Source organism: Rhinolophus sinicus, chromosome 8 (genome assembly GCF_057876585.1).
Source record: "Rhinolophus sinicus isolate RSI-liver-muscle chromosome 8, RSI-T2T, whole genome shotgun sequence".
In the NCBI taxonomy this organism is placed as follows: domain Eukaryota; kingdom Metazoa; phylum Chordata; class Mammalia; order Chiroptera; family Rhinolophidae; genus Rhinolophus; species Rhinolophus sinicus.
The window spans coordinates 80,442,740-80,470,010 of record NC_142508.1 but is presented as its reverse complement, the minus strand read 5'-3'; the positions used below and the strand labels follow the sequence as shown (position 1 = coordinate 80,470,010).

At 52.5% G+C, this 27,271-nt stretch overlaps 1 protein-coding gene across 4 annotated transcripts in view; it reads right to left on the bottom strand.

Moving 5' to 3' along the window:
* Window positions 1–27,271, bottom strand: part of CCNE1 (cyclin E1) — a 73,634-nt gene that overhangs the window by 35,762 nt on the left and 10,601 nt on the right. For 3 of the 4 annotated variants that reach the window (XM_074314974.2, XM_074314971.2, XM_088800384.1), the window contains exons 2-3: window positions 21,834–22,011; window positions 19,326–19,417 (exon numbers count right to left, since the gene is read on the bottom strand). The gene's annotated coding sequence lies outside the window, so the exon portion shown is untranslated. The remainder of the gene's footprint in view (window positions 1–19,325; window positions 19,418–21,833; window positions 22,012–27,271) is intronic. The other variant, XM_074314972.2, reaches the window with a different exon arrangement.

The following is a 27,271-nucleotide window of genomic DNA, read 5'->3' as shown; positions in this document are numbered from 1 at the left end:
TGAGCACCTCATACATGTTTCAGGCTCTCTGCTGGGTTCTGGGCTGACATCAAGAGGGCAAATGCAGTTTCTACCGGAGGGTTCAGCATAGAGGCTCACTTCCCCAGGAGGGGGTGGGCAGAGGGAACAGGAGTGCCAGGGCGGGCAGGGGGTGGGGCGTTGCAACCAGCTGAAGCTGTGGGAACTTGGGAGCATGAGTGTAGGGAAGCCGAGGTCCCCACGGGCCGTGCAGTCTGTGCTGGGGACCAAGGGAGCCTCTGAGGAGTCTGAGCTCAGAGGGTGAGCTGCTCACAAAGCCAGACAGGGGTTGTCAGGGCCACTCGCTGCCCAGCGCCCAGCTGGCCATGCCCCCATGGGTTTCCTGAGGCTGCCTAACAAACAACCACGAGCTGGGTGGCCCAAAACAGCAGAAATGTATCATCTCAGTTCTGGAGGCTGGAAGCCAGCCGTCCAGGTGTCAGCAGGGCTGTGCTCGCGCTGCAGGCCCAGGGGAGGCTTCTTTTTTGCCTCTTCCGGCTCCCAGTGGCTCCTGCCTTGCGGCTGCACTGCCCAGTGTCTGCCTCTGTCTTCACGTGGCCTTCTCTCCAGGTCGTGCTGTCATTCCATCTTCTGTCGCTCATACAGACAACTGCCATTGGATTTAGGGCCCGGCAGAGTAATCCAGCCTCATCTCAAGAGCCTTCACTTATTACACCTGACAAGACCCGTTTAACAAACAAGGTCACAGGTTCTGGGATGTGGCCCTCTCTTTTGGGGATGCCATCATTCAATCCACTGTGGCACATTCGAGGCCAGGGAAGCCTGCCCTGCCATGTGCTCGGGCACAGTGGGGCCCAGGGGGCCCAGCCCCACCCTCAACGCGCTTCCTGTCTGGCCCAGCCGGCCACAGTCCACAGGGACTGTGGGCCGGGCAGCAGGTCCAGCTGCTTGCTGCCAGGTGGGCAGCTGGCTCTGCGTTTCCAGAGCTTCTGAATGGGATTGTCAAGACAAGGAGAACTCTAGATCTTTAAGTGAAATCTCTAGCTTTTCATACATGGCCTCAGAACTTTTTGAACACACCAAATAAACACACCAGCTCTGTCTCCCAGGCCCACGGGTTGCCCTGTTCGTTCTGGACGAAGCCTTCACTGCTCCTGCTCACAGGTCAGGCTCAGCCCTCACTGAGCACTTTCCTCCACATCTCATCCAGATGTCACACCAACCCTGCAGGAGGCTTGTGTCCCTCTCATCCCTCAGCGTAAGCCGGGGGGTCTCAGAGGTCAGGTCACCTATCCAAGGTCAGGTCAGGTGGAGCTGGGGGTTGACTATAAGCTGATGGGTTTAAGAGCAAACAGCGCGAGACTGCTGAGAATTCCTTGGCAACTTCCGGCTGGTTTACATGCTTGGTCTGCATCCCTAACCCACCTCCTTTAGGCTCTGCCACCCTGGCCGGCGCTGACCACCTCTGAGCCTCAGTTTGCCCATCGGTGGAATGGGCTACTGCTCCCATCCTGCCTACCTAACAGTGCTCTTCGGGGGCCCTGGAGCTGCGGTGCCAGAGAAAGCGCCCTGGAAATAGCCCTGTGCTGTGCACAGAGAGGGAGGTGCCCGTAGTGTGCACTTAGGGGCGCTCTGTGCCCCCCCACGCCCCGCCAGTTACAAACCCAGAAGGCCTGGTAGGGCAGAAACACTGACACCTCCTCCTCCCTTTCCTAATTTGCTCAGACATCAGGCACAGGGGCGAAAGCACATTTTCCTCTGAAGCACGGAAGCTTTAAAGCCACCAGATGAAGGATAGAAAGTGCGTGACAATTTCCTTAAGAATCTTTCATTCTCTGGGTTAGACTATCGTGCGCGAGGATAAGTGTGTGTTGTGTGTTTTTCAATCCCGCTATCATGAACAGCAGGTAGCAAAATGTTGATCTTTAACGTGTTAGTAAAACAGCACACATTTGAATGCTGGCTTTTTCTGCCATCTGCACCAGTTGACACTGTTTTTCATACCAGCTTATTACATTTCTTGTACAAACACACTTTTGGGTGTCTCTGTTGATTTATGCTATAGTTGCTCTGGTATTTGTGTTAAAATAGCACTTCAAAACTTTAAAATATTGCTATTTATTCCTTCCTTGGTTCTTTGCCACTTGACACGCTCCAGAGCAGCGGCGTATGTCTCCCGAGGACTAAGTATGTGGGCTGGGGACAGGTGAGCCCAGAGTAGCTCAGGACAGGGTCCAGCTGGGCACTCCGAGGGCACACAACTCATGAGCCCCTTGGAGTAGATCTGCAGATTCCTCAGGGTTATTTTTAACCCCTGAAGGAGGAAAAACCCCAAAGGAGGAAAACAAAGGCAATATGCTGGGTCCCCTAAAGCTAAATTTGTGCAGCTTAAAGACCTTTAATTCTGTCTTTCTTCACTTTTTGATGTCAAAACCGCCTTCTTTAGTGAATTGAAGGAGATCCGTGGGTGATAGGATTTTCCCCTCTAGATTAGCTTTCCTTGACAAAATCATAAGTTCTCCAGTTGGTTTTAAGGGGGGTAGTTTTACTGGTTTGCAAAATCCACAAATCTGGGGCCCACTTGAGCAAAGCTGGTGGGGGGAAGCTGAGCCCCCTGCCAGATACCACACTCTGTAGGGGCGGGGCTGGGGCTGGGGTGAGATCTGGGATGGGGGTCCTCACCAACGGCGGGGGGTGGGGGGAGCGACTCTGTAGCAGCGCAGGGTGCCTGCAGCCGGCTGGCGTGTAGATGAGGCATTCTGCCACTCTAAAAAAAATCTGTGCAAACTGCCACAGATGGGAGAAAGCCAATATTCAAATTGGAGGCTGTTTTGCTAACATGTTAAAGAGGAACGTGTTTTACTGGCTGCCGCATACTGTGGCAAGATGAGTTTTCGTTCTAAAAAAGAAGAAAGAGAAGCAGCCTGTTTAGGGCCAGTACTGGGGGTGGGGGTGCTGGGCAGCCCCTTGCCATCTCCTCTTGCCCCGGAGGCCTGAGAGAGCCCAGGGTTCTGAAACGCAGTCCCTTCTGCAGCTCCAACGCCTTTGCCCTTTAGCTCTGAGATCCTCAGCCTCCCTCCAAACCTGCTTCCTTCTGGCTGGCAGATTCTGTCCCCTTTTATTAAGACTCAGTCCAAATACAAGGCTATATGAATATATATATACGTCCAAGTATAGAGACGATGAGAGCTAAGATTTATTATACACTGACGTCATGCTCAGCACTTCCCTGTTCGGTCCTGCTGAATCCAACGAGAGCCACTCCAATTGCCTCCATTTTACAGAAGGGGAAACTGAGGCACGGAGAGGTTAAATAACCTGCTCAGCCCACACAGCTGGGAAGTGGGGTTTGAGTCCTGGCAGAGGGGGTCCAGAGTCAGTCTCTAACTCTTACAGCAAAGCTCGGCCACTCCCCCCACCCCAACCTCTCACCCCCCCAGCCAACAAGACACTCCCTTCCCTGGGCTCCCTCAGACATGCTGTCATTAGCTCATGTTCTTATCCTGGGCAGGGAGTGCATCGCTGATCTCCCAGCCTAGGGAGAGAATTGGGCTTCTGTGAGACTTCATGGGTTGAAATGGGGCTCTGTGAGGGATCTAATTATAATTTTTGCAAAATGGGGCACAAGGCGAAGACCTAGTCAGAGAGGTTTAACATATAACAATGATTACAGAAAGGCTGACGAACAGAACTGACAGCTCCCCATCAGACCACTGTGTGGGGGTGTGGGAGGGGGCTGCCCAGAGGTCTGGGGTCCAGTCCTGGCTGTTTACTTCTTAGAGATGCTTTGGGCAGGCTCCCTGGGATATGGACCTCCCTGAGTCATCCCCCGGCCAGCGCTGCCCATAGAAGACTCTGGGCCAGGCGCCCTCTCATGATCCGTGGAGGCAGCACAGCCAACATGGGGCAGAAGGCTCCACGACAGGGGGAACACGGGCGCACGCAGGTCAAGAAGGACCTTCCAGTGGGGAGAGGAGGGCCAGGCAGAGAGGTGGGCACTTCCCCTTACTCATGGTTACCCTGGGCTGCCCACTGAAGAGTCAAGCCCCTGATGAGCAATCCCCCATGCCCTCTGTGGGTCATGGCCAGTGGTGGCTCATAACAGGCCAGGTTAGGACAGGGGTACCCTAAGGGTGGCTTTCTAGTTTAGTGAAGTGGAACCAGGACCACAGATTGGAGATTACAGAACTGGTAATTGTGAAAGCCCTCCCCACCCAATCCCCGGGGGCAGCCAGGGTGGGAAGGGCGCCTGGCAGGCGGCAGAGTGTTAAGGGAACTGGCTAATCTGGCTAAGCCAGGTTTCTGCCACCCCCTCCAGGCACAGCCTATGCAAATTTGAGCATTGGTTTTCTTATCTGTGTATTGGGCACACTGGTGATTTCAGAGGTCTCTGCTTTGTGTGCCGGGACTGAGATTCCAGTGGACACTTCTCCTTGGAGTGGACCTGGAAGTGGGCCAGACTGGCCTGAGGGAGAGACTTCACCTGTGGGCACAGGAGGGCAGAGGGGGCCCACGGGGGCCCTGTGCCCCAGGGTAAGGATTTGCAGGAGGCAGTACCCGCCGTCTCCCGTGCCTGCCCCATGACAGTCAGCGTTGGTGGGTTTTGTCCAACTGGCCTCTTGTCCTAGACTGTGTTTGTTAAGAAACGTCAAACCTGTAGAGAATTTTTATGAGTTTATTTGAGCCAAACTGACAACAATGCCTGGGAGGAAGATCTCAGATGCTCCAGAGAACGAGAGTTTTGCAGCTTCTTTTATGCATTTGAGATTAAGGAGGGAACTAGGGAAGATTGGAGAGAGCGAGGCAGGGGTGGGTCACAGGGCAGCTGACAAGATTGTGTGCGCTCCCGAGGGTCAGGCCCCCTTCGGAGGGGTTACTTCTGGCATTTGAAAGGTGTGTGAGCCTAGATGCACAAGCCTGGCTTAAACCTTTCACTGAAGAAGTTGCAGGCCTGGGGTGTGACTGGCCACCCTGGGCTGCCCAGGTGGGAATTTATGATCAATCATCCTGTGAGGTCACTTTCCTTAGAACCCCTTTTTTCGTCCACAACTGTAAGCATCGCTGCACCAAGCAAGTTGCCCACACACAGTAGGGCTTCAACAAGTAGCGGCTGAATGAACAATGAACCTCAAAAGTCACCCAGCTGAGCCCTGCCCACACGACCCACGGGCCCCCTGCAGGGCGCACACCTCATCCATCCCAGGCCTGGTTGACTGAGTGGCCCTCCCCGGGATCAGGAGTATAGGCAGAGGCCGCGGGGCGCATGCCTAAATGTTTACTCTATAAACGGCGCTGAAAACGCTTCAATAAAACTTGTTCTCCCCGCCATGGTGGATATAAGGCCCGACAGACCTCAAAGGCTAGGCTCCATTCTAGAATCTCAGGCTCTGCAGTTCCACATGGCGCCTGGCAGCCGGGATCGCCCCAGGCTGTCACCCACCCACCCTCCACCCTGCGTTGTCCCAGTTTTATGTGAAGACACCCCAGGCTGCGTGTCCGCATGCTGACCCTCAGTCCCACAAACATGGCCATCAGCTGTTCCCAGGGCCTGGCAGAGCTTCCCCACCTGGACACTGTAGTACTTTTTCGCTGCAGGGCCATCCTGTGCCAGGTAGGATGTGAGCACCCCCAACCGTCAGCCTACCCGCTGGATGCCAATAGAACCCTGTCCCCACTTGTGAAACCTGAGCACGGCTCCAGACATTGCCAAATGCCCCCCAGGAGGCAAAATCATGCTCCCACTCCCTTGAGAAGCACTCGCCTAGGGGTACAAGGTCCCAAGGCCTGCTCAGGTCCCAGTAAGTGTCGTCCAGCCCCCCCCAGCCGTGTCACCCTGAACGTGGGCTGGCCCCTCAGTGTGTCCCCATCACTAGGAGGGACCAGTCCCTCTTCTCCTGAATTTGCTCCTGGCATGTTTCTGTCCCTGGAGCCCTGGGCAGCATTCCCCACATCCACTCGGCCCCTGGATCTGTGGGTGTTGCCTTCTAAGTCACATCCGGCTCTGTCGTAGGCCTCTGGGAACCAGGAGTGGGACCTGGGTGGGAGGGGTCCAGGCGTCAGATGCCCCCAGGATCCAGGCTGGGGCTGCCACTGGGCAGGCAGGCGGGGCCTCCGTCCTCCCACAGCCCCCACCAGTGACCGAGGGAGCCCCACACTGAGCACCGTGGGGAGAGGGCTTTGCTTCCATGCAGCTTTTTTTTTTTTTTTAATGTTCAAGCTGTCAAAAAAGAACGTTTGCTGAGTTGCGATGCTTGTTTTGGATTGTTGCTCTCTGGAACAATGTGGAAGGGGGCAGAAATGACTGTTCTGTGCAGCAGGAATGGTGGGCAGTGAGCAGCGGCTGGCCGGGGCTCCCAGGGGTGGCAAACACCTAGCTTGAGGGACCCAGTGCCTGAAGCATGGCCCCCACCCTCCAGCCCTGAATTGGCCTTTCCATCTGGGCCTCGTGACGAGGCTGCCCTGTGCGGGGGCTGAGCTGAGCTGGACACTGTTTCACTTCAAACTCCCCCATCTCCTGCAGGCGCAGGCTGATCCAGGGATGTCCCCTCACCCTTCCTGGGTGCTCTGTGTGGTACCTGGATTTATGTGACACTGTGTCATCAACTATAAAGCCGGTCATTGACAACAGCAGGTCTGGGAGAATAAAAGAAATGAAACCACGCACCCATTGATTGTAAGATGCATCTGATGTCAACACGGTAATGGGTGGAAGAGAGTTGAGAACAAGAGGAATCTGCTGATAATTTATGCTCAAGGTCACAGGGCCAGGGCAGCTGCAGAGCTGAGGACCCACTGCTTCCTGCCTGGCCAGCTGTCTACCAACTCCTTCTGGGAGTGGTGATGGGGCACGCTGGGTGCTGGGAGTGTCACGGCCTCAGGAGTGTCGCCCTGATGCCCCAGAGGCTCTTAAGAGATGGGGAGCTGAGGCTGGGCTGGCTGAGGGCCCTGAACTGGGGAAAGGGCCAGACCTGCGGGCGTCACACATCCAGGTCCTGTCCCTTTGCTAGAAGGCGACTGAACTGCTGGGATGGTGGCAGGCCTCCTGGGAGGGTGACTCCAGTCTGGCTCCTTTGTCTTCATAAATGTTACATTTGCCGGTGTGGACAGCCCCAGGGTCTGTGCCACCCTCACACGATGGGGTCCTCACGTCTCTGTTCTGTTTGATATGAGTGGGAGGGAATTTTAAAGACTGGGGCCCCGGCAGCAAGACAGGCGAGCCAGTGTGACAATGGACACGCAAGCAGACGGAAGCCAGGCAGTGTCAGGAAACTGGGTAACACGGATGGAGCCCTGCCCAGCATCTGCTTGAAGCCATCACTTCCTCTGCACTTTTTGTTTACATGAGCTAATACTTTCTTCTTTTGCTTCCATGTTGGTTTCATTTGGGCTTTCTAACTTGTCCCAGAAAACTGGGGCCACATTCCCATTTACCCTCCAGGTGTGTTTTCCCCGACTCTCACGGCGGTCCTCTGCCTCAGTTTCCTCATCTGTGACATGGGACACCACAGTGCTTGCACCTGAGGCTGCTGTGATGATTAGATGAGATACACCCGGGAAGGGCAGTTGCTCTTCTGATGAGCGCTGCTGGGATTGCCATTTGCTTGAAGCACCTTGAGGCCGCTCAGGCTGTCCTGTGATTCTGCCCCAGGAAAGCCTAGCTCCAGGCCCCAAAATAGACAGAGAAACCCCTGGGCTGGGACTGCTTTGAATTTCCAAGAATTTATCAAGAATCGAGAACCAGGTTTCCTCAGGGAAATATCAGTTCTTAGGTTTACAAAGTGCCTTGGTTGTAAATACCCATAAAAATGACAATTTGTGGGCCGGTCAAAAGATATTAGTGCGTCTGACTGTGTAAATCTGCCAGCTCCTGAATTGCCGCCTGGGCACCATCAAGCAGGACGCCATGGCCAGGCTGGCCGCCCTGAGCCATAGTGGGGCACTCGCCGGGGGCTGAGTGGGTGGCCCAGGCAGGGACAACCTTCACACAGCGGCCCCTGGGCCCGTGGGCTGAGGACACCAGGGGCCTGCAGCAGGGTGGCAGAAGCCAGGCTGCGTGGTGGCCGAGAGGGGGCCCGCTGACTCTCCCCCACGGCTTCACTTCCAGAGACATGCCTGCATCTCCTGACCGCTGGGCTGGGCCCACGGCCTCAAATGCCTCCTCTCTCTGTCTGTCTTGACTCCATTTCCAAGTCAGCTCAGCTCACATCCTCCTCCCTGAGCTGCCACAGCAGTACTGACACCACCAAATGTTCCCTTTCTCACGTACGAGAACACACAACATCTCGAGACAGATCTCTTGGTCCTCAGAGCACCTCGACGGAGCTGGGCACACAGCCTGTCACCTGGTCGATATTTTTTCTTGTTTCCCTGATGATGAAAACCAGCAAAGCAGTACTTGTCTCTGTTTGCTGACTGGCCAGCCCGGCAAGCTCCTTTCAGCATGAGCTCCTTTAACCATCAGGGCCGCGGGACGGGCGTACTCATTCTGGAGGTGCAGGAACAGAGGCTCGGAGAGACTGAGCGACCCAGCCAGCGAGGAGCAGAGTGAGGACTGACGCTGGGCCCCAGCCCTGACCGCCTGACAGTTCACCCCGGCTCTGTGCAAGGGCGAAGCCGAGGGACTAGGTCCTGAAATGACTCAGGCAATTCAGGAAGGGAGCACTGCTCTTTGGAAAACAGGGTTTGGGCTCCAGTTTCAATCCTCTATTTGAGTGTAGACATGGTTCCTGAGATTATGGCCGATTTCTAGATATGATTTCTGCCTTGGGAAACACTGAGTTGTGTGCAATGCAGAAACTTGGTGGGTGGCTGTGAGCAGCAGCTGACATATTGTACAAGGTGTGATCACAAAATAGAGTGAAAGTCTAAATTTAAAAAAATTATTAGTCAAAGGCACATTGCCATTAATCCCCCTCAAAATACTCCCCCTTGCTTCAAACACACTTGTCCCATCATTCTTTCCACTTTCGGAAGCGGTTCTGGAAGTCCTCTTTTGTGAGTGTCTTTAGTTGAGCTGTCATGGCTGCCTTAGGTCCTCAATCATTTTGACTTTGGGGAAGAGCCAGGGGTCACACGGTGCCAGATCCGGTGAATAACGTGGATGAGGACACAGCATAATATTTTTATTTGACAGAAATTGCCGTATACCAGAAGCGATGTGTGACACGGAGTGTTGTCATGATGGAGGATGATTTACGGCACACTGTAAAACACACCTTCTCTCAACTGTGGCTCACACCAGACTGACTGCATTGAACAAGTTGAAAATTGTCACCCAATGTGACTAAGTTTCGTTGTACCGATTCCTGTAATGAAGACCCCTGCCTTTCCGTTGGATGGCACTCAGCAGCAGCATTCACTGTATGTTTTAATCACATCTCATATACAGCTGGCATTCGATAAAGACTTGTACTGGGATGGATTAGTGAGTGACAGCAAGGCCCAGAGCTACAAGTGGCCTCCATGACAACTAGGCCCAACCACCTGATAGGGCGTCCATCTCTTCTCCCATTGGGCTGGTGGGCAAGGGTTTTTAAGGGCAAGAATGAGGTCAGAACAAGAATGGTATTGGGACAGCATCTAGGTGGCTGGGGGGGGTAGGGGGCGGGGCTGGGCTGGGTGAACACCAGATTTCACAGCTAAGGACTTTGGGAGTCCTGGAAAGAAAGGGCCTGGGCCCCTCATGTGTGTGAGGTCCTCACCTTCCCAGGTAAGCACTGCCCACTTCCATTTGCCAGATTGCTCATAAATCACGGCTTCTTCCTCATACACAGACACTCTCTGCGTTTTTATTCCAAACATTTAACTTGCAGAGTTGACAGAAAGGCTATAGATTTCCCCCCAAATATCCATTTGCCTTGCCATTTATCTCTTTCGATCTGAAATACAGAACATGATGGGTGCCCTAGGTAAATCAAGCATTTCCTGTCTTCTGAAATGGGTTTGCAAACGCTTATTTCATGCCATTACCATTTTTCTGTTTCTAACAGTAAATCAAAAAAGTATCGCCCATTCATCCACTTTAAAAGTAATGCCTCTCCTTATGCATAATTACACACACCCAGTGGAGGTCGGTGTGTGTGTAAATCTACTCTTTTAAAAGGTTTCCCCTTAAGTACAGCGGTGACATAAATTGGTGTAGAGCAAATTTATTTATTTAATAGGTTTATTCTTTTAACTGGTCTGATAACCATTACTGTGCACAGTTTCGTTTGGGGGAGACGGAGTTCTTACTAATTTATCTGATTTATTTCTATGGCAGATATTTATGTAAAAGGTTCCTCTGGAACTGAGGGTGAACGGGATTTATTGGTTTAGCAGGTTTCCTCTAAACTGTCCTTCAGGCAGTCTGCTTGGTACTCACAGGAACCAGGGGAGTCTCTTCGAATAATCAAAGGAGCGGCAGCCGGCCGAGGGAGGACATTTTGGACAAAACTTTTTCTAAATCCTAAAATAAAGGGGCATATGTCACAAAACTGAAGGGATTAGAAAAGGAAGGAAGGAAGGAAGGAAGGAAGGAAGGAAGGAAGGAAGGAAGGAAGGAAGGAAGGAAGGAAGAAGGGAGGAGGGAGGGAGGGAGGGAGGGAGGGAGGAGGGAGGGAGGGAGGGAGGGAGGGAGGGAGGGAGGGAGGGAGGGAAGTAAGAAAGGAGTGTCTCAATAATAACATCCCCAAAATGTTTTGGCAAATTGCAGATAAAAGAGAATCAGTTAATCAGGCCGGTGTAAACCTGTTTGCTTTTGTAAATCTTGTTTGTAACTCCTGATGGTGTCGGAGCGAAAGCAGACAGGCCCAGCTGGTGAAAGCGAGGGAGAGAAATGCTGAATTTTTAGCAGTTCAGGTTTATTTTTAGGCGTTTAAGGGTATCTTTAGCTTCCCAGTAAATGAATCCATCAGAAGCCCGGACATGCTGAAACAATCAGAATGTGAAAATACACAAGTCTGAAGCCCCCTGACCAAACTGTGCCATGCAGGACCGTCCCACTTGGCACAGGCGAGCCAGGCAAGCTCACTGCCCCCAGCCAGCCCCCCACAGCGCCTGGAGGTGGGTGCAGGGGCAGCCTGATCCACTCAGTCCTTGCTGAGGGGCAGTGACCCTGGCCTGGAGGCCGGAGAGCAGTGACCTTCAAGGAGCTGGGAGCTTGGCCTGGTCTATGGGGGATGGGTTGAGAGCGTGAAGTGGTCCGTGGCCTTGGAGCTTGTCCCAGAGGGAATGGTCAGGGCTGGGCCTTTCTCCAGAGGCAAGGAGGGGTGAGTCCCAGAGAATCTCTGGACTCTGAAAAGACCTGTGAGGCCCTGAGGCTGGTGATCGGAGGTGAGCCCATCAGTTTAGGCAGAACTGGGAAGCATCCGAGCTTCCATTTAGTCCAGAGCCCCCCGTGGGGTCTCCCCAGGGAAAACAAAGCAGGTCTGATCCCAACACCTTCGTGTTCCCGTAATACTGGCCCATCATTCATAAAAGACAGAACTATTGAAGCATGTGATGGACTCTGGGCTGGCTTTGGGGGTGACACACCTTTTTCAAAGGTGCTCAGTCCCTGCCCTCAAAGTGGGCTCCATGTCCTGGGGGACACGAACAGACTGACCGTGACAGGGTGGGGACATCTGTGTGATAGCCAGCTCTGTGAGGCCAGAGCACTCAGAAGCGTTCAGCCACCCTTTTCTCCTACGACCGTGAGGTTGGGCCCATGGCTGGTATTCCAAAGGTCTTTGTTGAATGGTAATGACAGACCCAGAATGGCAGGCGGGGTGCAGAGGGGCGTCCCCCTTCACAGATGTGCAAATGGGGCATGTAAGGGATGTGTAGCACCGCCTGCATGGTGCCCCAGCCAGCTGCAGGCCCTGCCCGGGGGCCCACAGGTGCTGCTGGCCGGGGCCAGGCTCCACATCTCTTCCTGGGACGAGGCTCGGTGGCCTGAGGCGTCCCAGTGCATCTTCTCCCTTCCTTGCAGCCATCACTGCCAAGGAGTCCAGAGTCTGGTGACTTGTTAGGCTATAGAACGGCTGGCTTCCTGTCCACGTGGTGAGTGCTCTGGGAACACAGCCCAAGCCCTCTGTGCAGCAGGAGTCTGAGGCGTGTAAGTGGGCGCGACTGTCAGTGTTGAGAGGAAAGCGAGGGGGCCTGGCTGTGGAGTCCAGGGTCCTGGACAGGGCTCCGTGACTCCTGGGCCCCTCCCGCCTGCCGCTCATGTCTTCAGGTTTCACCCTCTGGGGCTGCGCCATCATGGGACCAGAGTGGTGGAAGCCTCTTCATTTTCAGAAGACAACGTCCCATTTCTGAATCTCTATCTCTGTCATCTCTCTGATATCTATCATTTCTCTCCCCACCTTAGGAATCGTGTTGTGCTTTAAAGCTTTTCAACAGGTCTTGTTCTGTAAATGTGTGCATCCAAACACCAGACAGGCTATAGATACTGATAATAAGAAAGAAGACATCATTTTGGTCCCTGTCTCTGCCTCTGGTTCCCAGTGTGGGGTGGGTCAGGGTGCCCCATCTGCTCAGGAAGCCCCCATCAGGGGTGGCCAATGGAGGGCCAGAGAGCCCCTCAGGAGAGCGCCCGCAGGGGGCCAAGTCGGCCAGAATGGGCACCTCCTGGGCAAGCGCCTCCATCCTCTGCGCCTTTCTCGGCTATCCCCTGCAGGACCCTCTTCCCCAGATCCTTGCACGGCTCCTTCCCATCCTTTGGTGCTTGGTACAGCTGTCGTCTCCTCAGAGAGGCCTTCCCAGACTGCCTGCTCCAAAGTGCCCTGCCTCCTGGCTTCTCACTCTCATATCACCTTCTTTTCTTTTCTTCTGTTCTTCTGTCGTTATCTCATTACCCTCTTGATCTCGTCAGCCGCCTCTGTCAAGCAGAACGTGTGCTCCGTGAGTGCGGGGACCTTTCTTTGTGGTTACCGCTCAGACAAACGGTGAGAACAGGGCACTGCGCCCATGTCAGGAACCCTGTGGACGTCTGTGGATAAAGGACAATGAAGGAAAGACCCACTGCCGAGCTCGGTCTTGCTGAGCACGTGGCTGAGACGTGGGACCTGGGACTGGACACAGGACCATCCACACACACCCCGTCCTGACCGCAGAGATGCTTGTCCTGAATTATTCTGACTTCTCCCTGAAAACAGCTAGTTAACTGAGGTCTAAGCGTTCGGTGGGGAGGACTGGGCCTGAGCTCCTGCCCAGCTGCTCCTGCCTACCCCCCCCTCAGGAGATGGAGGCACAAAGTGTTTAAGTCGGGGGGGAGGGTTGCAGTGGAGGGACCCTCCTCACAGTCTTGGACACCTGGAGGTCCTTGCTCCCAGGGCACAGTGTGCTAGGAGGCTGCGTGGGTCAGGGGGAGGCGAGGTTGGGCGTAAATGTTTTGAACAAAGAGGCTGTGAAGGCACCACCTTATCACTCACCTGACTGCTGCCTTCATCTGGAGATCTCCCTGCTCCACCTCAGCGACACCCCACCCTCCTGACAGCCCACCCCCCACCCCACCTCTCAGATGCCTCCTTAAACAGACTAATGGCAACAGCGCTCCAGTGCTGGACCCCACACGATAAAACTGCACCCCACCCGCTGCCCTCCCAGAACTGGCTTCTCCATCCCCCTTGGGGCAGAGCCCAGACCTGGGAGCCACTCCTGACGCCACTGTCCTTCACCCCACATCCCAACCATCATCACGCGGGTCCAGCCTACAGAGTATGACTCACCCCGTGCCCCATCCACCCACTGCACTGCTCTCCGTCGGCCCTCATTCCTCCAGGGCCTGGAGCACAGGCCAGTCTGCTCGGCGGCTATAGCAACATGTGCTGGGGCCTCTGGTGTCCCTTCCTTTCCTTATAAGGGTACTAACCCCATCATGAGGCTCTACCCTCGTGACCTCGTCTGACCTCTCAACCACCCCAATACCATCACACTGAGCATTAGGGCTTCAACACATGAATTTTGGGGAAACACACACATTTGTTCAGGCTATACGACCTCCTGCAGTGTCCTTTCCTCCCCTATCCCTGGTCCTCACAGCTGGGCTGTATTTTAAAAGTCATTTGGATTAGTTTTCCTATAGGCCTTACCCTGTCCCCCACCACTACCACCCCCAAGTGGCTTCCCATAGCATTTAGGACAAACCCCCAGGCCTCGTGGGCCCAGGAGGCCCTGCAGGACTGGGCCTGCACTCCTGCCCAGCTGCTCCTGTCTCCCCCCCCCAGGAGATGGAGGCACAAAGTGTTTGAGGGACTTGCTACTGTCACATAGTGATAACCATACATGTCACACAGCGGTAACCATACATGTCACACAGCGGTAACTATACATGTCATGTAGCGGTAATAATACATGTTTGTTGAAGAAATGAATGAAGGAGGCCCCAGTCCTTCCTCCTCGTCCCCCCTCAGACCCCGACAGCCAACCCCTTCAGGGGGGTGCTGGAGGGGCTCCCCCAGCAGCTCGGTGGACAAGACAAGTCACCCCATGGATGGAAGCCAGCATCAGCCACCCCACGGCTTGGGTGATAAGTAGTCCCACGAATGGCGTGGCCGTGGTGACAAAGGCCAGGCTATGGGCCGTCATCGGCACCGTGCCTTCAGCGTATTTTCTGCCATTGGCCCCAGGGGTTCCCTGATGCCTTGGCATGGGATGGCAGATAGAGCCTGTTCAACATGCACCCCACACATGTGGGAACGCTCATCCATGGGGGTAGGCAGGGAATTCTGAGCGGCCGTCCATATCCTGCTCAGAAGTCCCCAAGGGACTGAGCCTGGGGCCTTGATAACAAGCCCCCAGCCTTCGTACGGCAGCCTTGTATTGGCCTTTCCTCCCTCCCCATGTCACTTTCTCTGCTTCCTCACCCCTGTTTCTGGGACCACCTCTCAAATAGTTCCCTTTGCCCAAGCCCTTTTCTCAGGCTCTGCTTTGGGAAGGACCCAGGTTAAGACAGTGTCTCCAACCTCCGACTTCCCCTGGAGAAGGAAGAGTTCACGAGTGGGATTTCTGCCTGTGTCAGGGTACAAATGATAAGAACACAAAGTACTGAAGATAGTTGGTGTTAGGCAGACAGACCTGGGTTCTGTCACCTGTAGCCAGTCTTGAAATTCCATGTCATCACAGGGGACATAAATGTCTCAAACTGGGCATCTACAGAGCAATGTTATCATATCAGAAACAGTGAAGACATAGGGAAATTTCAATGCACACATCTCACAAAGTGAAACGCATAGTTAGACTAAAATCCTGAGCTCCCCTTCAATGGTTCCCGCATTTCCTGACCTCTAGCACCCCCTAGTGGTATCTTCAATTCATGTCCTGAGCTCCGCAGTAAAACCTAAAGTTCCACTTTGGCAAAATCCATGGTTAGTAGAAATTTGTTACAGGAGAGGTTCGTGTCATTGCTTTTTCTCCAAGGAGAAGTCATCAGGAGTTTGAGTGTTTGGAGGATAAATCTGTGCCACCTCTGTGTTTGGAATAACGTATTATTGTATTCTTTTTATGCTCATTTGTTCCTCCAGCAAATAATTGTTGAGTGTCGTACGGCCTGTGGAACACACCATGCTTCAGCATGAGGTTGCCATCGAACATGCACTGATCTCCACAGATGAACAGGGAAGGACGATGTTAGACCAGTCTCCAAACAGGTGCGTGCATGGGAGACAGGTGCCCCGTTTGCCTCAGGCCCACATCAGAGTTCATCGTCCCGCCAGCTCAGCACAGACACGCGAGCACACGCTGTCTCACAGGTTGCCCCGTGGCCACTTTCAGGGCATCTGTGCAGCGTGGTGTGCACTGTCCCGAGTGCCTCCTCAAATGAAAACATTCTGGGCCTCGATCAGGGCCTAGCAGCTTTACATTTCGCTAAGTTAAGGCTTCAGCACACCCTGGTGGGGTGATTCTCATACATGTGGGGCGCTTCACACGCGTGAGAAGACTTCCCTTTTTGGAGCAGTTCGGAAAGGAAGCATTACGGGCAAGAATTTGATTTGAAGTGATGGGAAGAGAGGGAAAAGGGTGCGAATTTAGCTCTAGACTCTGCAGAGGATGGAAGATGTATTTCTGTCTGAGACTTTGCAAGTCACTCCAGAACACTCTCTGAATGCCTCCCTCTGTCCACCTGTCACCCACATGGCTGGGACACATGCCATCGCCCTCTGAGAACAGACAATCTCAGAAAGCCCCAGCGTCCCTGCTGAGACAGTAAAGTGTTCTGGAAAGTGACAGTGTAGCACATCAACAGACCTGGGAAGAGACTTACTCAAGACTTGTCTCCTCAAGGTGGTATTTTCTTTTCTTTAACCTGCAGTCTTGTGGGCATGTCTGTATATCTGTATGTGTGGCAGGAATGAAACTTGCTATTTTTAAAAGAGCAGAAAATGTACGAGCACCCTAGTCACACGAAAGCGGGTGTTGGGAAAGCTGTTCATTAGGGAAACAGACTAACTAGCGCAAACCCCTACACACATGGCTTTCCTCCAGGTAGGAGGAGGCTGGGTGCCCAGCGGAATGTGGCCACTACATCAGTGCTCTGGACCCCCATCTGCCGAGACCTGGAGGGGATGAGCACCTACTGACACCGGCTGTGGGAAGGGCGGCCCAGCGAGAGCGAGGGGGGAGCTGAGGCCGGCCCATCGGGAAGAGAGGAGGAAGAGACCCAATAGAGTGAGAGTGGAGTGAGCCCAGCTGGGCCCCAGTAAGTTTCGAGAACCAGGATGTCTCAGTATTCCTTCTCAGGCACTCGATGGGTCATGCTGTTAGTGGAACCCTCTCTCGCCTCTGCAAACCCTTCAGTCAAAGTCTGTGGCACCAAGCGCCTGGGTTAGACATGCTTTGGGGAAGTCCCCAGATGATCTGCACTTCCTCGTTCATTGGGGCCAGGCCAGCGAGCAGAGAGAGGAAGGCTGATGCAGGAGCTGAGGGGGGCGGCTGGGAGAGGGAGGAGGAGGAGGCAGGGTCCAGGGTCCCCATCAGGAGAGACAGTGTGCTTCACCCACCACCCCTGCATCCTGCCCAGAGGCCATGCTCTCCATAACAAAGGAAAGGAAGACTTTCTTCTATGTTCATAAAACAAATACTTGACTGTAATTCATCTATCTGTTGAAATGGCCTGCTAATTACTTGACGAAACTTAGCAGAAAGCAGCCAGTGAAGACAAGGGGCGCTGTGAGGGATGCTTCACAGTCGGGTCAAATCCACACACACTACGCCCTTCATGCTGCATTGTTTCCCCACGCGTATCAGGCAGGGCTGCGCCTTTGTCCTGCTTGCTGTGCCTGCTTATCTCCCAGAGCATCACCCCAAAGCCTCCCTTATCCAGGCCTGAACACCGAGGTGAATGGAGCATTATTCACCTGAGGTCCCCAGGGGGTAAGAACTGATGGGGACAGGAGGCGAGTCTCTGCTTCACTAACGGAAAGGTGGCCCAGCAAAGGGGCCTGGAAAAGGAATGTGGGTCCACTTTGGATCCCTGTCCCTACTGGTTCCCATCAAGAGTGTGCTCCCCAAAGCAGGAGAAGTTTCCAGTGGACAGCTGTGCTGTGGGGTGGGCATGAGGGTGGGGGAGAAGGTGGCACCCCAGACACCCCAGCTCCCTGTGCACTGAGCCTCAAAAGAACGCCCTGGGATTTCCAGTGTGCCTGTTCTGGGAGCTTCGAACTGTCTCACTGTTCTCCATTTGGAAGATTCCCTGAACATTCTCCTCTGTGGTTTTCTGGATTTACTATGTGTGTGTGAGTGTGTGTATGTATATGAGTGCGTGTATATATGTGTGTGTGCATGTGTGCATGTATATGTGTATGTATGTGCGTGTGTTGTGCATGTGTGTATGTATATGTGTGTGTGAGTGTGTGTGAGTGTGTGTATATGTGTGTATATGTGTGTGAGTGTGTATCTGTGCGTGTGTGCGTGTGTGTGTGTGAGTGTGTGAGTGTGTGTGTGTGTGTTTACCGCCCTTCAAAGGCAGGCAGCACCCCCACCACAGTACCCTCCAGGCCGCCTCCCCTCCCTGCCAGAGAGTCTGCTGTGGGCAGAACAGAGGCCAAGAGGTTTGGAGTTCTGCTCTGATTCTGTTACTGACAGTGTGACAGGGGGAAGTCCCTTCCTCCCTCTATTTCTTGGGGAGCCTAGGAAATCCTCTGGAAACCGGGGGCCTGGATGATTTGAGCTCTGTCTCCTTAGAGGCTGTGACTGGGGAGCCTTACTTCTCCCCGGGGCACAGGACTTTGCCCTCCATCCGTGGCTGAGGCCTCTAAGCCATGGGTGTGTTTCACCAGGGACACGTGGAAATGAGGGCTAAGCTCAGAGGTGGGCTCTGATGGCCCTGGGCTGCTGTGGGCAGTCATTTGGGGACTTTTCCTAGCCCTTAAATCCTTCCAGTGTGGAAAGGTCGACGGGCCTGATACAGCTAGACCTGATGTCCGAGATTTGAGGATCACCCTTTCTCCAGAGGGAGAACCTTCCTAAACCATTGTATTCCAGTCAACAAACATTCTTCTAGACCCCACCAGCTGGGGCCTGAGACCAGCGAATCAACCAAGAAAAGCTCCAGCCCAACCCCAGCCCCTCTCCACTCTTCTCCCCCCAGTGGGGCTCCATCCGAAATAGGATATTACCCGGTCTACTGTGCTTGAAGTTTCCAGTTCTCTATTGTGACTCTCACTAATATTATTTATTCCTTCTTAAAATAAAGGTTATCAACTTCATTTAATGCAAGTGCTCTGGAGACTTCTTTAGCAACAACAACCAAAGCTACGCGGTGCCATGGACTTCATGTGCTGAGGCCCGGCATCAACTTCTCCCTGCACTCACAGGCCCCGTGCGCCCCAGCACGGTGGGGGCCGCCTGCGGGCCAAGCAAAGAGGCCTCAGCATGAAACCAACCTTGTTGGCACCTTGATGCTGAGCTACTAGCCTCCAGAACTGCGAGAAACAAACTTCTGTTGTCGGACCCCCAATCAGCGGTGTCTGTAATGGCACCCGAGCAGACTGATGCATGCAGATACAGATAGAACAATCTAGATGACATTTTTTAAAAATTGTGTGCACCACATGCTAACAACAAACAAACACACACCAGGGGCAGCTCTGCACTGCAGCAAAAGGAAACATTGCATCATCGAACAAACCCCAAACAGAACAAAGTTCAACCCCCACCCCCCAAAAAACCCAAAAACCAACGCAGCAGAAAGTAAAAATGACTTGGGAGAAAGAATTTCCATCCTATGAGCGATTTGAAATAAAAACTTCAGAATCATAATAGTGACTCTCCCATAATTTTCCGTAATAAAACATCTATTATAACAGATATGGCAATACAATAAAAGTCCTATTGTTCCAGAAACTGTGTTATAACTGAAAAAGCATAATTATAGAAATACTTGCGTGAGAATTGCATGTTCAACAGAACCATTGAAAATCATTCTTCTCAGACTGAAAATACGTTTTCCGGGTACAGAAGAAATCTTCAGCGAGATCTGAAATGGAAGATGAGGTAGACTTCAAAACAGAGTCATTTGTCGTAGCACAGCCCTGCAAAGCCCCCTCGGGGCCTCCTGCAACGTGTCTCCAGGGCCCCACTGGCTCTGAGTTAGTTGCACACTTTCTTGGGAATTCTAAAATCCAACAGATTTTGGAGTAGGGCATCTCTACATTCTTTCAACCAACAGATTTTAGGGTGAATCTCAGTTCTATGGAGTTTTTTTGTAAATTCTAAGTTAGAATTTACAGCGTTCTCAAACAGCTGACCCCAGGACATTCTGCACAGGTCCAATCTCATGTCAGCATTGCTGGTGCTGACGCCCCCTCCCCCCACCCCACCCCGTAGCTCACACAGCATTTCCCCACGCGGATCTCGAGGTCACCCCAGGCTGTGGCTAGAGGGGAGGGAGGGCACTCGTCCTCATTTTGTAGCTGAGGAGACAGGATTGTGTGGATGGGAGCAGGGCCGGGGTGTGTGTCAGGAACCTGCATGTACACTGTAAGTGCACTGCTTTTCTAGTCATTTGATGTGGCTTTGGAGAAACTGATGAAAATTACAGAGTAGGGGGATCAAGGGTCTGTGCGCCATCCCCTGTCACCACTGACTTCTAGGGCTCCATCCTGGGGACCTTGGCACTTGTAAGACCGGGAACCTAGAGAAAATTCACACAGCTCTGATGGCGGCTGAGGGGCTAAGGGAGTCCGCTGGGAAGAAACAGTAACAATAATAGTAATAATAATTATTATTATGGGGATGAGGAGGACACACTCCAGCGCCACCGCAGACATGTACAGTGGGCTAAGTGACGACTAAGGGGCAGGATAACCTTCTACAAATATTTGAAGGATGCAAACAGCACAGGAAGAAGATGAATTAATAATTTAGGAGAACAGGCATGAAGCTCAGGATGGGCTCATTACCCGTCCGGAGCCACCTTGTCGCTTTTCAGAAGCAAGCCCTCCAGGACTGATGGCGGGCGGCGGGATGGTCCCTGGACACACTTTGACCCAAGCCACAGGCATGGCCGCTCTGTCCATGGTGCCTGCTCGTACCCCGTGCCTGAATGGGTACCAGTCACCACAGTGGCATTTGTGGGTCCCTGGTGCTACAGATTGAACTGTTTTGCCCAAAACGATGTCTTCATGTCCTATCCCCCGGTACCTGTAAACGTGACCTTACTTGGAAATAGGTCTCTGCAGATGTAACAAGTTAAGATGAGGCCATTGGGGTCACCCTGACCCAGGACGACTGTGTCTTTATAAGAAGAGGGCACTTTGGGCAAAGACAGACACACCGGGAGGACCTGCCACCGGCACCAGAAGCTGAAAGAGGCAAGAAGGATTCTCCCTCACACGTGCGGAGGCGCACAGCCCTCTGACACCTTGGACTTTTAGTTCAACACTGGGAGACAGCACACTTCTGTCTTAAGCCACCCGTCTATGGTGCTTCTTTTTAGGACCCCAGCCAACTAATACACCAGTATGTGCCCAAAGTGCACTGAACACTTGACAGACAAAATGAATGGTGTGCATCCCGGGGAGAACTGGGGGAAGGGGACCTCCTCCACCTCAGAGTTCAGGACTCAGAGACCCTCAGGAAGTGTGTCCTGGGCCCAGCTCGTGACACAATCCCAGACCCTGGCTCTTGGGTGCCTCGGGGCAAGTGACTGGCTGTGAGACCAGATCGTGTTTCCTGGGGATCCCTCAGCACCAAACAGACTTTAGTGCCTCCTCAGAAGTAATTTAAAATGAAGAGAACACTGAGCATAACATGTCAGTTTAAAAATGACGTCAAGTTTACTTGTGTGCTCTTGCTAAGAGGTTGCAGGGGTTTATATGTGTGTGGCCGGCGCCTGGACTGTCCAGCATGCGGCCTGGGTGGGCTCAACTTGCAAGAGCCGGGTAGGCAGGAGTGGCTCATTTGGCCTCTGGGAAAGGGGGGTAGGGCTGCTGGCCTCAGGGAACCCCATCGGAGTTCTGGCTCCGGCTGGCTCTGTGAACACAGCCTGGCACTCAGGGGATCCTTGGACCCGTGGGGAGAAGGGTGCGTGGTGAAGGATGGGGCGTAGGGTGTCCTGCCCCTCTGGGGATGTGAGGCTCACATGTGGGACTTACGGATGCTCTTCATTTTCATAACCTCCCACGTAACCAAGATCAACTTTGAGTCCTACACATTACCTCCTTTAACCTGCAGAACAATCCTGAGACACCCACGATCGTTGTCGTTCCCCGAATGAGGAAACTGAGGCACAGGGCCAATGAGTGACTGTCCAAGGTCATGAGCCAGACCGGGCTGTGAACGTCATGAACGCACTGCACACCATGGTGGGGACCCCACAGGCATCCCCGTTCACAGGAACCCCTTTGCAGGAGGCCCAGGTGCCACCATAAGGATGTGGTAACGGGTCTTACATGGACGGGCTTCTGTGCGTGCATTTCACAACTTCTCTCATATCAGAATGAAGGGCCCAGGCTGCTGACGGGTTGAAGGTCTGTGGACTTCTTACAGCTAACCTTCTCTGGAGGGCTCGACTGTGACGTTGCTTTCCCTTCCAGCATCTTTCTGTCCTCACGATGCTCTTCTCTGTCTCTGGGGAAGGAGTGAGCAGGCCTTTACTTAATATGTCACCAGGGGGAGCTGCCTGCAGAGGAACTGGTTCCTCTCTGGAGTCCAGGCCTGGGGACACCCCACGGAGCAGGGCTCTTCTTCACTTCAGTTAACTTGCACTCCTGAGGGTCCCCCAGGCTCAAGCAAAACTCCTGCTCAGGAAAGAATGGGGCCTTCACTGTGGCCAGGGGAACCCTGGTTAATGCTCTGGGCCCTTTCTCACAGGGGGACAGAGGGTTCAGAAGTATCAGAATGATGACAGGGAGACAAAATTTCAGTGATGACAGATGAGTAAGTTCTAGAGATCCACACACAAAGTGCCTGCAGCTGACACTGCATCTTACAGCAAGGTTTACTAAGCGCGTAGGTCTTATGTTTCATGTTCTTACACACAAACACTCACGCACACGCTCTCACTCACACATACACACTCACACTCATGATTATATAATAAAAGGGGCAGGAGGAAATATCCAGAGGTGATAGATTTATGGCCCGGATGATGGTGATGGCTTCACAGGTGTGAACATACATCCATTTCATCGAGTTGTATACATCAAACATGTACAGCTTTTTGTGTCAATCATACCTCAATAAAGTGGTTTAAAAATATACGTATATACAGTCAGGCGTTACTTAATGATAGAGACACGATCTGAGAAATGTGTTGTTAGGCGACTTTGTGGTTGTGTGAACATCACAGAGCGAGTCACACAAACCTGGATGGTCCAGCCCACTGCACACCTGGGCCACCTGGGCCAGCCCACTGCACACCTGGGCTACATGGTCCGGCCCACTGCACACCTGGGCTACCTGGGCCAGCCCACTGCACACCTGGGCCACCTGGGCCAGCCCACTGCACACCTGGGCCGCATGGTCCAGCCCACTGCACACCTGGGCCGCATGGTCCAGCCCACTGCACACCTGGGCCGCATGGTCCAGCCCACTGCACACCTGGGCCGCATGGTCCGGCTCACCTCACACCTGGGCCACATGGTCCGGCCCACTGCACACCTGGGCCACCTGGTCCAGCCCACTGCACACCTGGGCTGCATGGTCCAGCCCACTGCACACCTGGGCCGCATGGTCCAGCCCACTGCACACCTGGGCCGCATGGTCCAGCTCACCTCACACCTGGGCCACATGGTCCGGCCCACTGCACACCTGGGCCACCTGGGCCAGCCCACTGCACACCTGGGCTGCATGGTCCAGCCCACTGCACACCTGGGCCGCATGGTCCAGCCCACTGCACACCTGGGCCGCATGGTCTGGCTCACCTCACACCTGGGCCACATGGTCCGGCCCACTGCACCCCTGGACCACATGGTCCAGCCCACTGCACACCTGGGCCACATGGTCCGGCCCGCTGCACACCTAGGCCACATGGTCCGGCCCGCTGCACACCTGGGCCGCATGGGCCGGCCCACTGCACATCTGGGCCGCATGGTCCAGCCCACTGCACACCTGGGCCGCATGGTCCAGCCCACTGCACACCTGGGCCGCATGGTCCGGCTCACCTCACACCTGGGCCGCATGGTCCGGCCTGCTGCACACCTGGGCCGCATGGTCCGGCCCGCTGCACACCTGGGCTACAAGCCTGTGCAGCACGTCACAGTACTGAGTCCTGTAGGCAAGTGTAATGCAGTGGGAAGTACGTGTGCATCTAAACATATAAACACAGACAAGGTGCAGTAAAAATACGGTAGAAAAGTCCATGGTCCACTTCAGAGGGAACTTACGGTGAGTGGAGCCTGCAGGACTGGAAGCGGCTCGGGGGAGTCAGCAGGTGAGTGTGAGTGGATGTGAAAGCCCAGGGGTGACCGCACACCAGCGCAGGCTTGACAGGCACTGGACGCCCGGATCGCCACAAAGGGTGAGTAATGCACTGGGGTACTGTATAGAGCTTACAAAACGTATTGTATATGTGGCCTGAGGTTTGCAAACAAGTTGTTTACTAGGGACAGGACAATGGCCACACATGTGTGAGACTGAGAAGAGTGAAGTAAAAAACATGTTTTTCTGTGAAACTGAGCATAACAGAATTGAGTGATAAACACCTTCACCAAAACAACTTCTGCTTATCACCTAACAGGTAAACAACTCCTGGCAAACAACTTCTGGTTTTCACCTAAGAAGTAAACAAGTCCAAGGAAAAAAGGATAAAAGCAGGACTGCAGAGCAACGCTGTGAGTGGTCTGACTGAGCTATGAACCTCTGCGAGGTACAAGCCGCGATACCGGGACTCTCCGAAGGTCTTCCCTGCAAGACCAGCTCGCCTCAGACCCGTCGTGGGCCCAGTTGTCTCTCCTGGACCAGGAACCTTCTCCATCCCGGTTGACTCTGGGACTTGGTTCATTATTAAATTCTATTCTACTCTGTATAACCTTCTGTGCTGACCAGAGCATTGGCCTCTGGAGGGACATTGGCTCCCAAATAAAGGTGTGTTACTCGCTCTATCTGAACCTGTGTGCTGGCACTTTGTTCCCTACTCACGTCACAAGTACCACGCAGGGACATAGGGCCAGGTGGAGGGATTAATGTCCCCTTGACTTTCAGGAAGAGACTGAAATGACTGCTCTTACAGGCGCTAGCAACATAAACGGGCGTAGTTGGGTTTAAAATGGTATAATCGGCTTTAAATTGGCGTAGTCAGCAATTAATGACTTTGAGAATTTTTTCTTAAAATCTATGTGGTGCTGGACGACAGTGGGTAACAACGTATGGCACGTTGCGTAGCCAAAATAATTTATGAAAGAGCTGAACTGTGTGAGGAAAAATTGAGACAGAATTTGTTAACAGCTAGAACTGTGAAATGGGAATTTTTAGTTTGGAAAACTAATTACTTATATTCTCTTGCATCCAAACTTCTATAGTTTATTTTCCGTTTCTCCTAGATTCTCTCTCTGTCTCTCTCTGTCTCTCTCTGTCTCTCTCTGTCTCTCTCTGTCTCTCTGTCTCTCTCTTCCAGAGGATGTGGACCCTAGCTAAATCCCTAAAAAAGAAGCTTAGTGTTAGGAGACGTCCAAATACTGTGCTTAATAAGGAGGACCCATGGTACGAGACAGGCAGAAGTCAGGAAACAGCTTCTCATACAAACCCCCGAGGATGTACGGATGGACCTCAAAAATCCTAAAAATGTGAATCCTTTCATTTCAAGGGTGATCACGCAGGCAATTCCTGTGATTTTGCTTAAAAGCCTCTCACAGGTCGATGAGGACAGGAATAAAGGAAAGACACTGACCAGGACAGTTTTGAGCAGATCTGCAGAAAACCTAAAGGTTGGGTTTAAAAATGATGAATGGAAACCAAGGGATTTGCACCCAGAGGATCCAGGAGATTATAACAACCCGTGGGCCCCAGAGGACGTCTGCCAGGCTAGACCAGTAATAACTAGAAAACAGGTTACAGATTGTAACCATGAGCAGGGAAAACCACAACACCTAGAGGAGGGAAGAGAATTCACTAGAGCAGAACTCCAAACCATGAGGACTGATTTCTCACAAAAAGATCTGGCAGACGCAGAATGGCTCCTTCATATTTGGGATAAAGGAGCAAACTCTATCAAGCTTCCAGGAACAGGGATGAGGCAAATATCAGCCGTCACTGAGCAACCTCAGTTGAATGACCAGCTATTGGCCACAACTCAGGCATCCCCGACAGGGATACTGACACTGTGGGATTGGATCGCAGAGGCCTGGCGAGCCACATACCCTACAGTGGACCCAACGTCCCTGGGGGGTGGTTTACACTGGAAGGGCACAGCTCAAGCCATCAAAGTCACTAGAAAATTGGCAATTCTGGCGATGATATGTGACAAAAATATTAACAGTCCCATGCAGGTGACTGCTTCAAATGCAATAAAGAAAGCCATACTCAGAGGAGCCCCGCCACACCTAAAAATGTCAGATCTGAATTCAATAGCACAGGCAGGGATAATTGAAGACATAATTAAGGTCTTCAGACTGGCCGAGGAACTCCACGGCATTCCAAAATTTACATTCAATGCACAAATCAGGAATCCCAACACAGGCTTTATGCCACAGCAACAAACCAGGAAACAGGAAAACCCTAGGCAGACATTTAACAGGCCCTGCAATGGCAGATTTTTCCAAACACCAGGCCCGTTATTAGTATGTTCAGGGGATGGTCGCCAAGAAATCAACAGGTGAATAACTTCTCAGAAAATCCACAGCGGAATTCCAATTTTCAGGGTAATTCCTACAGGAGCCCTAATTTTCAAAATAAGTCCGGGGAAATACACAACCCCTAAGGCGAGCTCTTAACAGGAATCCTAGATGGAATGCTAGAGAAGACCAACAATCACAGGTATGACATACTCCAAAATTCTCTTTAAAAAACAGGTAAATCCCCAGGTGGACACAGCCAGCATCCATGATCGACCCAGGGATAACAGACCTTATATAAAGTTATATAGAGAAATGTTTTCACGCCTTCAGGTGGTAGAATTCTTAATTGATGCAGGCTCACAGGTTACTCTGTTGAATCAAACAGATAGCAGGAATTTGGGGACATTCCCATCCTGCAATATTGAAGGGCTTGGGGGTACACTCTCCAAAGCATATAAAATTCCTATCATTATACATAATTATGATGAAAACCCAATTAACTCCTGTGCCTCTATGGGACAAAATTTAGAAAACACGCTGGGGATATACTTTGTTTTCTTCCTTTCTTCTACTTAAAACCTTAAAAAAAATAATGTAGTTGGCTTCACATGTAATGAAGCATCCGTCTAGATTGATCCAGTGAAATTACCAAAACCTATTGGACAATGCTTTACTAAACAGTACCCCCTTAAGGCGGGACACAGGAAAATCACTGCTAAAATTCAGGAAATGGTGACTGAGGGTGTAATCTCTAAAGGTCGCTCTCACAGATTTAATAGCCCAGTGTGTCCAGTTTTAAAACCAAATGGGCAATACAGATTGACTATTGACTACGGGAATATTAATAAAAATAGTTCCAAAATGCCAGGAGCATTGCCTGACCCTGAAGGGGTAATTAATAAAATTACCCAGAGAAACAGCAAATTTTATGTGACAATTGACATGTCAGATATGTTCTTTGCCATTCTGATTACCTGGGACAGCAAAGAATATTATACCTCCTTCACATGGGAAGGTGCACGCTGTCAATTCAACAGGTTACCACGGGGATACTTGAATAGCCCAGTCATTGCACATTCCATTTTGGCATCACAAATGGACAACTCCAAATACTC